At 33.3% G+C, this 16417-nt stretch overlaps 1 long non-coding RNA gene across 2 annotated transcripts; it reads right to left on the reverse strand.

Moving 5' to 3' along the window:
• Positions 1-225: 225 nt before the first annotated feature.
• LOC128183668 (uncharacterized) lies at positions 226-16058 on the reverse strand. 2 transcript variants are annotated; one of them, XR_008243640.1, is made up of 3 exons: positions 15981-16058; positions 15352-15507; positions 226-669 (listed from the first exon to the last, which is right to left on the reverse strand). It is a non-coding gene; the product is annotated as an uncharacterized LOC128183668 (long non-coding RNA). The 2 variants fall into 2 exon arrangements; XR_008243639.1 differs by lacking the exon at positions 15981-16058 and adding an exon at positions 15669-15877.
• Between the last annotated feature and the right edge of the window lie 359 nt (positions 16059-16417).

The following is a 16417-nucleotide window of genomic DNA, read 5'->3' on the forward strand; positions in this document are numbered from 1 at the left end:
TTTATTGCATGTCAACATAGTTATGTTGCATGTTGACATAACTATCTTGCATGTCAACACCTTTATCTTGCATGTCGATATAATTAATAGAAAAATAACTTGCACACAAGGGGCAGAGATATGCCACCATTGCATAGCTAAGTATTGCAGTGTTGTTATTCATACATGTATCGGTTTCAATTCCGGATTTTGGAGTTGTTTCAACAATACTTTAAAATAATCAATAAACACTTATAGAAAAAAAAACACTCAAATAACACAAGTTCTCTTTATTGATGTTGATAGTAACTTGTTGTTACAATAATTAACAGTCATTTGCATTCTAAGCTTCAAAGTAATATAAATCTATTTTAATCTAATCTATTTTATAGGCATTTTTGATAACGTTAAAGGTTCCATTTTGTATAATACTAAACACGCTAGAAAAAGACACATTGGGAGTACCATTTTGCCAAACTGTGCTAGAACACCATGGGTGTAAATTGCAAGCGCCATTAGGACAGCGAATATTAAATAAATCCTAGCGTGCAAATTCGTTAAAGGAAGCATAAGCAGGATAGAACAAAGCGTCTCTATGACTCCGATCACAAACATGTATCCATCTGGTGGTGGCGTATATCCGAATAAAACAGTGGGGCACACATCAGCACAGAGAACAAACCGTTTACTCTGAAAAGTATGACAATAAACAATTAACTTATTATTGTAATCTTGTTGACAGAATATCTTTAAAAAAAACATAGGGGTGAATAAGAAGGAGACTTTTTTCTGCTTTCTTTTCTTTTTATCTATGAATACATGTACTCATTGAAAAAAAAAGAATTCAAACAGTGGGTCATCGATCCAAGTTTTGTTTTGGTTTTTTTACATGAAGCACTATTGCATCGACATTAAAAATTTTGGCATTCATACATCAGTTTAAATCAACATGTTTTAAGTACTAACCAGTAACTGTAAGTATAATTAAGGTCTTCCGTTTCCAGCGGAAGACCTTATTGTTTTCGTACTGTTTCTTATTAAGGTCTTCCGTTTCCAGCGGAAGACCTTATTGTTTTCGTACTGTTTCTTATTATTATTATTTTTTTTTTCCAAATTTTGTGCACGAGATTTCTCGAAATCTATTCGACCGATCTCAACCATTTTTTCACAGATGTTTTGGCGTGATCTAAACTTAATACATTTTTCTTAATTTTTTCGTAGTCACTTCCGGTACCGAATTATCGGCCATTTTGTAATTTTCGACGACCCATTTTGTGCAGCTATAAACTCGGAAACCATAAGAGATATGAATATGAAATTTTCAGGATAGGTAGACGATAGTTTGAAGTTGTGCAACATGTAGTTGTTTAATGCCTGTTGCGCCATTTCTTGGAGCTCGCCTGGGCACGAAAATTGGGTACGAATTTTCATTCAAAATTTTCACACGTTTTGATTTATATCTTTTTATTAGTTGATATTTTGTTAAGACATGTATAACAAAAGTGGTAGATAATCAAAAGTTCTTTCCAACGAAATCACAAAAAAAGGGGCTGGCCCCTTTATTTAGGGGCCAATACAGTCATAAACTCTATTACAAATAACTCAAAAACGATAATGATTTTGTAATGCATTATAGAAGCAAAGTTGTTGATCGTACCAATATCTATTAGAAAAAATTATTGCCACGCCCATTTATTACGTAATTAGGGATTTTTAGGGGCCAGAGTACTTAAACTTTGACGCAATATAACTAGAGAAGCAGAAATATTTTGTTAGACATCATAGAAGAGAAAATGTTTGAATTTATGATTTAAATCGATTCCACTTATCAAAACACGAATTTCCGTCCCCATTAAGGATTTAGAGGTCTGGCCCCTAAAATATTCAAACATTTGTATTTCAAAAATGAAGAACAATTTTAAATAGATATCAGAACAAAAAATGTTAGAATTTATGAGACCTTTCGATTCAATTTAAGAAAAAGGGGCTGGCCCCTTAAATTAGGGGCAAGACACTCGTAAACTCTATAACAAATAGCTTAAAAATGATAAAGATTTTGTAATGCATTATAGAAGCAAAGTTGTTGATCGTACCAATATCTATTAGAAAAAATCATTGCAACGCCCATTTATTACGTAATTAGGGATTTTTAGGGGCCAAAGTACTTAAACTTTGACGCAATATATCAAGAGAAGTAGACATATTTTGTTAGACATCATAGAGAAGAAAATGTTTGCATCAATGATTTAAATCGATTCCACTTATCAAAACACTAATGTCTGTCCGCATTAGGGAACTACAGGGCTGGCCCCTAAAATATTCAAACATTTGTATCTCAAACATGAACAACAATTTAAGATAGGTGCAAGAGCAAAAATGTTTGTATTCTTAAGACCTTTTCAAAGAAATCAAGAAAAAGGGGCTGACCCCTTTCATCAGGGGCCAAGAGACTCGTAAATTCTATTACAAATAACTTAAAAACGATAAAGATATTGGTATCAATTATAGAAGCAAAGTTGTTGATAATACCAATATCTATCAGAAAAAATCATTGCCACGCCCCTTTATTACGCAATAAGGGATTTTTAGGGGCCAAAGTACATAAACGTTGACGCAATATATCTAGAAAAGGAGACATATTTTGTTAGACATCATAGAAGAGAAAATGTTTGCATTTATGATTTAAATCGATTCCACTTATCACAACACCAATGTCTGTCCCCATTAGGGATCTACAGGTCTGGCCCCTAAAATATTCAAACATTTGTATCTCAAAAATGAACAACAATTTAAGATGGGTGTAAGAGCACAAAATGTCTGTATTCTTAAGACCTTTTCACAGAAATCAAGAAAAAGGGGCTAGCCCCTTTAATTAGGGGCCAAGAGACTCGTAATTTCTATTACAAATAACTTAAAAACAACTCTTACAAATACCTTAAAAACGATTAGGATTTTGTAAACCATTATAGAAGTAAAGTTGTTGATTGTAACAATATTAGTTTGTAAAACCCATTGCCACACCCACTGATGACGTCATTAGGGATATTAGGGGACTAAAATCTTAAATCTTTAATGTGCTGTATGTGATAAAGCAAAACTCTTTGTTAAGCATTTGAAAGGATATTGACAATCGTATACATTATCTGAAAAGGAGGGGTTGAGTGGAAATTCTGAAATTTCTTTGATATTTTAATGGAATCGTTTAAAAAATTGAACGGAAGACCTACTCGTTACTCGTAACGAGATCGTATCTAGTTAAGGTCTTCCGTTTCCAACGGAAGACCTTATAGTTTTCGTACGATTTCTTATTAAGGTCTTCCGTTTCCAGCGGAAGACCTTATTGTTTTCGTACTGTTTCTTATTATTATTATTTTTTTTTTCCAAATTTTGTGCACGAGATTTCTCGAAATCTATTCGACCGATCTCAACCATTTTTTCACAGATGTTTTGGCGTGATCTAAACTTAATACATTTTTCTTAATTTTTTCGTAGTCACTTCCGGTACCGAATTATCGGCCATTTTGTAATTTTCGACGACCCATTTTGTGCAGCTATAAACTCGGAAACCATAAGAGATATGAATATGAAATTTTCAGGATAGGTAGACGATAGTTTGAAGTTGTGCAACATGTAGTTGTTTAATGCCTGTTGCGCCATTTCTTGGAGCTCGCCTGGGCACGAAAATTGGGTACGAATTTTCATTCAAAATTTTCACACGTTTTGATTTATATCTTTTTATTAGTTGATATTTTGTTAAGACATGTATAACAAAAGTGGTAGATAATCAAAAGTTCTTTCCAACGAAATCAAGAAAACGGGGCTGGCCCCTTTATTTAGGGGCCAATACAGTCATAAACTCTATTACAAATAACTCAAAAACGATAATGATTTTGTAATGCATTATAGAAGCAAAGTTGTTGATCGTACCAATATCTATTAGAAAAAATCATTGCCACGCCCATTTATTACGTAATTAGGGATTTTTAGGGGCCAGAGTACTTAAACTTTGACGCAATATAACTAGAGAAGCAGAAATATTTTGTTAGACATCATAGAAGAGAAAATGTTTGAATTTATGATTTAAATCGATTCCACTTATCAAAACACGAATTTCCGTCCCCATTAAGGATTTAGAGGTCTGGCCCCTAAAATATTCAAACATTTGTATTTCAAAAATGAAGAACAATTTTAAATAGATATCAGAACAAAAAATGTTAGAATTTATGAGACCTTTCGATTCAATTTAAGAAAAAGGGGCTGGCCCCTTAAATTAGGGGCCAAGACACTCGTAAACTCTATAACAAATAGCTTAAAAATGATAAAGATTTTGTAATGCATTATAGAAGCAAAGTTGTTGATCGTACCAATATCTATTAGAAAAAATCATTGCAACGCCCATTTATTACGTAATTAGGGATTTTTAGGGGCCAAAGTACTTAAACTTTGACGCAATATATCAAGAGAAGTAGACATATTTTGTTAGACATCATAGAGAAGAAAATGTTTGCATCAATGATTTAAATCGATTCCACTTATCAAAACACTAATGTCTGTCCGCATTAGGGAACTACAGGGCTGGCCCCTAAAATATTCAAACATGTGTATCTCAAACATGAACAACAATTTAAGATAGGTGCAAGAGCAAAAATGTTTGTATTCTTAAGACCTTTTCAAAGAAATCAAGAAAAAGGGGCTGACCCCTTTCATCAGGGACCAAGAGACTCGTAAATTCTATTACAAATAACTTAAAAACGATAAAGATATTGGTATCAATTATAGAAGCAAAGTTGTTGATAATACCAATATCTATCAGAAAAAATCATTGCCACGCCCCTTTATTACGCAATAAGGGATTTTTAGGGGCCAAAGTACATAAACGTTGACGCAATATATCTAGAAAAGGAGACATATTTTGTTAGACATCATAGAAGAGAAAATGTTTGCATTTATGATTTAAATCGATTCCACTTATCACAACACCAATGTCTGTCCCCATTAGGGATCTACAGGTCTGGCCCCTAAAATATTCAAACATTTGTATCTCAAAAATGAACAACAATTTAAGATGGGTGTAAGAGCACAAAATGTCTGTATTCTTAAGACCTTTTCACAGAAATCAAGAAAAAGGGGCTAGCCCCTTTAATTAGGGGCCAAGAGACTCGTAATTTCTATTACAAATAACTTAAAAACAACTCTTACAAATACCTTAAAAACGATTAGGATTTTGTAAACCATTATAGAAGTAAAGTTGTTGATTGTAACAATATTAGTTTGTAAAACCCATTGCCACACCCACTGATGACGTCATTAGGGATATTAGGGGACTAAAATCTTAAATCTTTAATGTGCTGTATGTGATAAAGCAAAACTCTTTGTTAAGCATTTGAAAGGATATTGACAATCGTATACATTATCTGAAAAGGAGGGGTTGAGTGGAAATTCTGAAATTTCTTTGATATTTTAATAGAATCGTTTAAAAAATTGAACGGAAGACCTACTCGTTACTCGTAACGAGATCGTATCTAGTTATTATTATTATTATTATTTTTTTCCACAAATTTTGTGCACGAGATTTCTCGAAAACTATTCGACCGATTTCGACCATTTTTTCAGAGAAGATGAGTCTTGATGTAAACTTCATACGTTTTTGAGATTTTTCCTGTCGGCACTTCCGGTACCGATTTATCGGCCATTTTGTACATTTTTACGACCTATTTTGTGCAGAGCTGATCTCAGAAACTATCAGAGATATGACTATGAAATTTTCAGGATAGGTAGTCTATAGTCTGAAGTTGTGCACTATTATTTTGTTTTACGCCAGTGGCGCCATTTCTTGGAGCTCGCCTAGGCACGAAAATTGGGTACGAATTTTCATTCAAATTCTTCATACGTTTTCATCTGTATCTTTTTATCAGTTGATATTTTGTTAAGACATATATAACAAAAATAGTAGATAATTAAAAGTTCTTTCCAACAAAATCAAAAAAAAGGGGCTGGCCTCTTAAATTAGGGGCCAAGACACTCGTAAACTCTATTGCAAATAACTTAAAAACGATCAAAATTTTGTAATGCAATATAGAAGCAAAGTTGTTGATTGTAGCAATATTTATCAGGTAAAATCATTTTCACACCCATTTATGACGTAATTAGGGATTTTAAGGGGCCAAAGTACTTAAACTTTGATGCAATATATCTAGAGAAGGAGACATATTTTGTTAGGCAATGTAGAAAAGAAAATGTTTGCATTGATGATTCTAATCAATTCCACTAATCAAAACTCCAAAGTCTGTCCCCATTAAGGATCTATAGGGCTGGCCCCTAAAATATTCAATCATTTGTATCTCAAAAATGAACAACAATTTTAGATGGGTGTAAGAACAAAAAATGTTAGTATTCGTGAGAACTTTCGATTGAACACAAGAAAAAGGGGCTGGCCCCTTAAATGAGGAGCCAAGACACTCGTAAACTATATTACAGATAACTTGAAAACAAGCAAGATTTCAAATATCTTTGGTACTTAGCCTTTTTTACAAAATTGATACCAGCGAGATTTTAGTCACTGTAAGTGATTGAGACACAAACTTTTATAAATGATAGACAATCGATTGAAGATATATTTAACGGGTTTTCTTTTGTCAACCGTCACTTCCGGTACTCACCAGAAGAGTTCAAACAATTCATTTTTTTCACAAGTTTACCTGATTATCTTTGGTGTTTCATCTGCTATGATTAACAGTAGTGTACACTAAACATATGTATAAAAAACCCTAGCTTTTATTTTCATAAACCTCTTTTGTTCGTCCGTTTTCGGTCTCGAGACAAAAAACCTAGATTCACCAAGATCGCAGATTTGGCAGAGAATATCGATATTTCATCGTATCATAAGAAAACAAAATCGGACGGAAGACCTACTCGTTACTCGTAACGAGATCTAGTTAAGGTCTTCCGTTTCCAACGGAAGACCTTATTGTTTTCGTACTGTTTCTTATTATTATTATTATTATTTTCCAAATTTTGTGCACGCGATTTCTTGGAATCTATTCGACCGATCTCAACCATTTTTTCACAGATGTTAGGGCGTGATCTAAACTTAATACATTTTTCTTAATTTTTTCGTAGTCACTTCCGGTACCGAATTGTCAGCCATTTTGTAATTTTTGACGACCCATTTTGTGCAGCTATAAACTCGAAAACCATAAGAGATATGAATATGAAATTTTCAGGATAGGTAGACGATAGTTTGAAGTTGTGCAACATGTAGTTGTTTAATGCCTGTTGCGCCATTTCTTGGAGCTCGCCTGGGCACGAAAATTGGGTACGAATTTTCATTCAAAATTTTCACACGTTTTGATTTATATCTTTTTATCAGTTGATATTTTGTTTAGACATATATAACAAAACTGGTTGATAATCAAAAGTTCTTTCCAACAAAATCAAGAAAAAGGGGCTGGCTTCTTTATTTAGGGGCCAAGGCACTCTTAAACTCTATTACAAATTACTTAAAAACGATAAAGATTTTGTAATGCATTATAGAAGCAAAGTTGTTGATCGTACCAATATTTATTAGAAAAAATTATTGCCACGCCCATTTATTACGTAATTAGGGATTTTTAGGGGCCAAAGTACTTACACTTTGACGCAATATAACTAGAGAAGTATACATATTTTGTTAGACATCATAGCAGAGAAAATGTTTGAATATATGATTTAAATTGATTCCACTTATCAAAACACGAACTTCTGTCCCCATTAAGGATCTAGAGGGCTGGCCCCTAAAATATTCATACATTTGTATCTCAAAAATGATCAACAATTTTAGATGGGTGTAAGAACAAAAATTGTTAGTATTCTTAAGACCTTTTCAAAGAAATCAAGAAAAAGACGCTGGCCCCTATTTTTTTTTTTTTGGGGGGGGGGCAAGAAACTCGTAAAGTCTATTACAAATTACATAAAAACGATTAAGATTTCGTAATGCATTATAAGAGCAAAGTTGTTAATTGTAGCAATATCTATCTGGAAAACTCATTGCCACACCCATTTATTACGTTATAATGGATTTGTATACATTATCTGAAAGTGGGGGGGGGGGATAATTCTAAAATTGTATCGATTATTCATGGTATGATTTAAAACAGAAGTCGCAAGGAAGACCTACTCGTTACTCGTAACGAGATCGTATCTAGTTATTATTATTTTTTTCCCAAAATTTTGTGCACGCGATATCTCGAAAACTATTCGGCCGATTTCGACCATTTTTTCACAGATGATTGCCAGTGGTCATAATTCTAGAAGTTTTTTGAAATTTTGAAATCGGCACTTCCGGTTCCGATTTACGGCCGATTTTGTCAGTTTTTACGACCCATTTTGTGCAGACATAAACTCAGAGACTATCAGAGATAGGAATATGAAATTTTCAGGATAGGTAGACCATAGGTTAAAATTGTGCACAATGTAGTTTTTTAGCGCCAGTGGCGCCATTTCTAGGAGCTCGCATAGGCTCGAAAATTGGGTACGAATTTCGAATCAAATTTTTCATACGTTTTGATCTGTATCTTTTTATGAGTTGACATTTTGTTTAAACATATATAACAAAAGTGGTAGATAATCAAAAGTCCTTTCCAACAAAATCAAGAAATAGGGGCTGGCCCCTTAAATAAGGGGCTAAGACACTCATAAACTCTATTACAAATAATTTCAAAACGATAAAGATTTTGTAATGCATTACAGAAGCAAAGTTGTTGACCGTAACAATATCTCTCAGGCAAGATCGTTACTACGCCCATTCATTACGTAATTAGGGATTTTTAGGGGCCAAAGTACTAAAACTTTGACACAATTTATCTAGAAAAATAGACATATTTTGTTAAACATTGTTGAAGAGAAAATGCTTGCATTGATGATTTTAATCGATTCCATTAATCAAAACACCAATGTCTGTCCCCATTAAGGATCTAGAGGGCTGGCCCCTAAAATATTCAATCATTTGTATCTAAAAAATGAACAACAATTCTAGATAAGTGTAAGAACAAAAAATGTTAGTATTCGTGAGACCGTTCAAATGAACTCAAGAAAATAGGACTGGCCCCTTAAATTAGGGGCCAAGATACTCGTAAAGTCTATTACAAATAACTTAAAAACGATAAAGATTATGTAATGCATAATAGAAACAAAGTTGTTGGTCGTAACAATATCACTTTGTAAAACGAATTTCTAAACCAATTAATAACGTAATTAGGGATTTTAGGGGACTAAAATCTTAAACCTTAAATGTGCTGTATGTGAAAACGCAAAACTCTTTGCTAAGCATTTCAAGGGATATTGACAATCGTATGCATCATCTGAAAGGGAGTGGTTGGGGGGGGGGGGGAAATTTGAAATTTCATTTATATTTTAATCGTATCGTTTAAAAATTGAACGGAAGACCTACTCGTTACTCGTAACGAGATCGTATCTAGTTATTATTATTTTTTTCCACGAATTTTGTGCACGCGATTTCTCGAAAACTATTCGGCCGATTTCGACCATTTTTTCTCAGATGATTGCCAGTGGTCATAATTTTAGAAGTTTTTTTAAATTTTGAAATCGGCACTTCCGGTTCCGATTTACGGCCGATTTTGTAAGTTTTTACGACTAATTTTGTGCAGACATAAACTCAGAGACTATCAGAGATAGGAATATGAAATTTTCAGGATAGGTAGACTATAGGTTGAAGTTGTGCACAATGTAGTTTTTTTGCGCCAGTGGCGCCATTTCTATGAGCTCGCCTAGGCTCGAAAATTGGGTACGAATTTCGAATCAAATTTTTCATACGTTTTGATCTGTATCTTTTTATGAGTTGATATTTTTTTAAAACATATATAACAAAAGTGGTAGATAATCAAAAGTTCTTTTCAACAAAATCAAGAAATAGGGGCTGGCCCCTTAAATTAGGGGCCAAGACAGTCATAAACTCTATTACGAATAACTTAAAAACGATAAAGATTTTGTAATGCATTATAGAAGCAAAGTTGTTGATCGTACCAATATCTATTTGAAAAAATCATTGCCACGCCCTTTTGTTACGTAATTAGGGATTTTTAGGGGCCAAAGTACTTAAACTTTGACGAAAAATAACTAGAGAAGTATACATATTTTGTTAGACATCATAGAAGAGAAAATGTTTGAATAAATGATTTGAATTGATTCCACTTATCAAAACACGAATTTCTGTCCCCATTAAGGATCTAGAGGGCTGGCCCCTAAAATATTCAATCATTTGTATCTCAAAAATGATCAACAATTTCACATGGGTGTAAGAACAAAAAATATTTGTATTCTTAAGACCTTTTCACACAAATCAAGAAAAAGGGGCTGGCCCCTTTTTTTAGGGGCCAAGGCCTTCGTAAACTCTATTACAAGTAACTTAAAAACGATTAAGATTTTGTAATGCATTATAGAAGCAAAGTTGTTGATCGTACCAATATCTATTTGAAAAAATCATTGCCACGCCCTTTTATTACGTAATTAGGGATTTTAGGGGCCAAAGTACTTAAACTTTGACGAAAAATAACTGGAGAAGTATACATATTTTGTTAGACATCATAGAAGAGAAAATGTTTGAAAAAATGATTTAAATTGATTCCACTTATCAAAAGACGAATTTCTATCCCCATTAAGGATCTAGAGGGCTGGCCCCTAAAATATTCAATCATTTGTATCTCAAAAGTGATCAACAATTTTACATGGATGTAAAAACAAAAAATGTTAATATTCATGAGACCTTTCGTATAAAATCAAGAAAAAGGGGCTGGCCCCTTAAATTAGGGGCCAATAGACTCCTAAACTCTATTACTCATACCTTAAAAATGATCAAGATTTTGTAATGCATTATAGAAGCAAAGTTGTTGATAGCAGCAATATCTGTTTGTAAAACTCATTTCCAAACCCATTGATGACGTAATTAGAGATTTTAGGGGACTAAAATATTAAATCTTTAATGTGCTGTATGTTAAAAAGCAAAACTCTTTGTTAAGCATTTTAAAGGATATTGACAATCGTATACATTATCTAAAAGGAGGTGGTTGAGGGAGAATTCTGAAATTTCATTGATATTTTAATCGAATCGTTTAAAAAATTAAACGGAAGACCTACTCGTTACTCGTAACGAGATCGTATCTAGTTATTAAGGTCTTCCGTTTCCAACGGAAGACCTTTTAGTTTTCGTACGATTTCTTATTATTATTATTATTTTTTTCCACAAATTTTGTGCACGCGATTTCTCGAAAACTACTCGATCGATTTCAACCATTTTTTCACAGAAGATGAGACTTGAGATAAACTTCATACATTTTTGAGATTTTTCCTGTCGTCACTTCCGGTACCGATTTATCGGCCATTTTGCACATTTTTACGACCTTTTTTGTGCAGAGTTGATCTCAGAAACTAACAAAGATATGACTATGAAATTTTTAGGATAGGTAGTCTATAGCTTGAAGTTGTGCACTATTGTGTTGTTTTACGCCAGTGGCGCTATTTCTTGGAGCTCGCTTAGGCACGAAAATTGAATACGAATTTTCATTCAAAATGTTCACACGTTTTGATTTATATCTTTTTATCAGCTGATATTTTGTTAAGACATATATAACAAAAGTGGTAGAGAATTAAAATTTCTTTCCATAAAAATCTAGAAAAAGGGGCTGACCCCTCTTTTTAGGGGCCAAGAGACTTGTAAATTCTATTACAAATAACTTAAAAACGATAAAGATATTGTAATGCATTATAGAAGCAAACTTGTTGATCGAACCAATATCTATTAGAAAATATAATTGCCACGCCCATTTATTACGTAATTAAGGATTTTTAGGGGCCAAAGTACTTAAACTTTGACGCAATATAACTAGAGAAGTAGACATATTTTGATAGACATCATAGAAGAGAAAATGTTTGAATTTATGATTTAAATCGATTCCTATTATCAAAACACGATTTTTGCCCCCATTAAGGATCTAGAGGGCTGGTCCCTAAAATATTCAATCATTTGTATCTCAAAAGTGATTAACAATTTTAGTTAGGTCTAAGAACAAAAAATGTTAGTATTCATGAGACCTTTCGTATAAAATCAAGAAAAAGGGGCTGGCCCCTTAAATTAGGGGCCAAAAGACTCCTAAACTCTATTACTCATACCTTAAAAATGATCAAGATTTTGTAATGCATTATAGAAACAAAGTTGTTGATCGCAGCAATATCAGTTTGTAAAACTCATTTCCAAACCCATTGATGACGTAATTAGAGATTTTAGGGGACAAAAAATCTTAAATCTTTAATGTGCTGTATGTTAAAGAGCAAAACTCTTTGTTAAGCATTTTAAAGGATATTGACAATCGTATACATTATCTAAAAGGAAGTGGTTGAGGGAAAAGTCTTAAACTTCATTGATATTTTAATCGAATCGTTTAAAAAATTGGACGGAAGACCTACTCGTTACTCGTAACGAGATCGTATCTAGTTATTATTATTATTATTTTTTTCCACAAATTTTGTGCACGAGATTTCTCAAAAACTATTCGACCGATTTCGACCATTTTTTCAGAGAAGATGAGTCTTGATGTAAACTTCATACGTTTTTGAGATTTTTCCTGTCGGCACTTCCGGTACCGATTTATCGGCCATTTTGTACATTTTTACGACCTATTTTGTGCAGAGCTGATCTCAGAAACTATCAGAGATATGACTATGAAATTTTCAGGATAGGTAGTCTATAGTCTGAAGTTGTGCACTATTATTTTGTTTTACGCCAGTGGCGCCATTTTTTGGAGCTCGCGTAGGCACGAAAATTGGGTACGAATTTTCATTCAAATTCTTCATACGTTTTCATCTGTATCTTTTTATCAGTTGATATTTTGTTCAGACATATATAACAAATATAGTAGATAATTAAACGTTCTTTCCAACAAAATCAAGAAAAAGGGGCTGGCCCCTTAAATTAGGGGCCAAGACACTCGTAAACTCTATTGCAAATAACTTGAAAACGATCAAAATTTGGTAATGCAATATAGAAGCAAAGTTGTTGATTGTAGCAATATTTATCAGGTAAAATCATTTTCACACCCATTTATGACGTAATTAGGGATTTTAAGGGGCCAAAGTACTTAAACTTTGATGCAATATATCTAGAGAAGGAGACATATTTTGTTAGGCAATGTAGAAAAGAAAATGTTTGCATTGATGATTCTAATCAATTCCACTAATCAAAACTCTAAAGTCTGTCCCCATTAAGGATCTAGAGGGCTGGCCCCTAAAATATTCAATCATTTGTATCTCAAAAATGAACAACAATTTTAGATGGGTGTAAGAACAATAAATGTTAGTATTCGTGAGAACTGTCGATTGAACTCAAGAAAAAGGGGCTGGCCCCTTAAATGAGAAGCCAAGACACTCGTAAACTATATTACAGATAACTTGAAAACAAGCAAGATTTCAAATATCTTTGGTACTTAGCCTTTTTTACAAAATTGATACCAGCGAGATTTTAGTCACTGTAAGTGATTGAGAGAGACACAAACTTTTATAAATGATAGACAATCGATTGAAGATATATTTAACGGGTTTTCTTTTGTCAACCGTCACTTCCGGTACTCACCAGAAGAGTTCAAACAATTCATTTTTTTCACAAGTTTAACTGATTATCTTTGGTGTTTCATCTGCTATGATTAACAGTAGTGTACACTAAACATATGTATAAAAAACCCTAGCTTTTATTTTCATAAACCTCTTTTGTTCGTCCGTTTTCGGTCTCGAGACAAAAAACCTAGATTCACCAAGATCGCAGATTTGGCAGAGAATATCGATATTTCATCGTATCATATGAAAACAAAATCGGACGGAAGACCTACTCGTTACTCGTAACGAGATCTAGTTATTATTATTATTTTTTTTTTCCAAATTTTGTGCACGAGATTTCTCGAAATCTATTCGACCGATCTCAACCATTTTTTCACAGATTGTTGGCCGTGATCTAAACTTCATACGTTTTTCTTATTTTTTTCGTAGTCACTTCCGGTACCGAATTGTCGGCCATTTTGTAATTTTTGACGACCCATTTTGTGCAGCTATAAACTCGGAAACCATAAGAGATATGAATATGAAATTTTCAGGATAGGTAGACTATAGTTTGAAGTTGTGCAGCATGTAGTTGTTTAATGCCTGTTGCGCCATTTCTTGGAGCTCGCCTGGGCACGAAAATTGGGCACGAATTTTCATTCAAAATTTTCACACGTTTTAATTTATATCTTTTTATCAGTTGATATTTTGTTTAGACATATATAACAAAAGTGGTAGAGAATCAAAAGTTCTTTCCAACAAAATCAATAAAAAGGGGCTGGCCCCTTTATTAAGGGGCCAAGGCACTCTTAAACTCTATTACAAATAACTTAAAAACGATAAAGATTTTGTAATGCAATATAGAAGCAAAGTTGTTGATCGTACCAATATCTATTAGAAAAAATTATTGCCACGCCCATTTATTACGTAATTAGGGATTTTTAGGGGCCAAAGTACTTAAACTTTGACGCAATATAACTAGAGAAGTAGACATTTTTGTTAGACATGATAGAAGAGAAAATGTTTAAATTCATGATTTAAATCGATTCCACTAATCAAAACACGAATTCCTGTCCCCATTAAGGATCAAGAGGGCTGGCCCCTAAAATATTCATACATTTGTATCTCAAAAATGATCAACAATTTTAGATGGGTGTAAGAACAAAAATTGTTAGTATTCTTAAGACCTTTTCAAAGAAATCAAGAAAAAGGGGCTGGCCCCCTTTTTTTTGGGGGGGGGGGGCAAGAAACTCGTAAAGTCTATTACAAATTACATAAAAACGATTAAGATTTCGTAATGCATTATAAAAGCAAAGTTGTTAATTGTAGCAATATCTATCTGGAAAACTCATTGCAACACCCATTTATTACGTAATTAGGGATTTGTATAAATTATCTGAAAGTGTGTGTGTGTGTGTGTGTGTGAGGGGGGGGGGGGGTAATTCTAAAATTATATCGATTATTCATGGTATGATTAAAAACAGAAATCGCAAGGAAGACCTACTCGTTACTCGTAACGAGATCGTATCTAGTTGTGCCTAAAATTGAAATCAATATTTGAATAAATAAACGTAGTTGAAAACTGAAGAAAAAAAAAAGATTTTCGAAAGTTAAGTTGAGTGTATTAGCTTTTCTAATTTGTGTTTAAAAGCCTTACTAACCTATTATCCTTTAATTACTCAATTTATCATTAATCATAATTTAAAGCATCAAAATAAGCATCGTCAAAAGCATCAATTGATATTTTTCTCTCTATGATGCATTTCTATGAATAATTCATGATTCATTGCTTACTGCTTGTTGGTGTTCCTTTGGAAATAAACGACTGGTTACTTTGACCAAGCCTGCTTTCAGAAACATGGCGGCCAGTATCCATGACAACACGTACAAAGCTACACCCACAACGTCCATGTCTTGTTACAGCTAAGATTTGTCCCTGAAGTTGTAAAACTGAAAGTATACATGTAGTCCATTACATTAATGTTCCCTTTGCAATTAGTTTTACCTGATAAATGATTGTAAAACAGTTAGATGGTCACTTTGCAATACATCTCCAAAAGTTTACCTAGAAAATCGCATAACTGAAAAGAAAAAAATCAGGTTTTCTGTACCTTTCAGAGGATATATCCCAAGCTTATTATACCAAACAGTCACTGTGTAACAGTCACTGTGTATTTCTGTACGATATCTTTTTTCAAAAGTTCAGAACACGATTTTCTTACACTCTCCAATGGAAGTTAAAACTAAATAAACATGAAAACTTTAATCCTTAGCTTAATTGAACTAAGAACTAAATTTTTGTACATGATAAAATATATATTACGGAAAAAATCACGCTGTCTATTTACAGGAGAAAAATCACGTGACAATTGTCAAGGTAAACTCTCGACGTCTTGTGACCAGCTAAATATAGATTTCATTACCTGCCACACTGATCTTAAACATGCAAGTTCACTGAACATTTATGTCGTTTCTCCTACACGAGATGTAGACATGCAAGGATTGGAGATGAATCTTCTGTACTTTAGACATGAGAGAGGACCATAGTAAGGGATGAATCGTGCATTGTTATTTGTTAAATCAGTCGAACAATAACGTTCCATTGTTGCACTGTTAAGATGATAAGCACGGTATACTCTGCATGTGTATAAAGTACATTGTAATACAGGAAGTGAGCATGGATTTACATTCGAGATATCATTGTAGTGTTCTTTTTATATTTACTGGCAATTTGACTCAACCAAACTCTTTTTTATGAGCATTAAAAGTTAGAGTTGGTTAAAATTTATTTATTTAATTTTTTATAGCGGTATCACCGGCACTTTACCATACAACATGCGCGGATCTATGGGGGTGGGGG

This window comes from Crassostrea angulata, chromosome 5 (genome assembly GCF_025612915.1).
Source record: "Crassostrea angulata isolate pt1a10 chromosome 5, ASM2561291v2, whole genome shotgun sequence".
Taxonomy (NCBI): domain Eukaryota; kingdom Metazoa; phylum Mollusca; class Bivalvia; order Ostreida; family Ostreidae; genus Magallana; species Magallana angulata.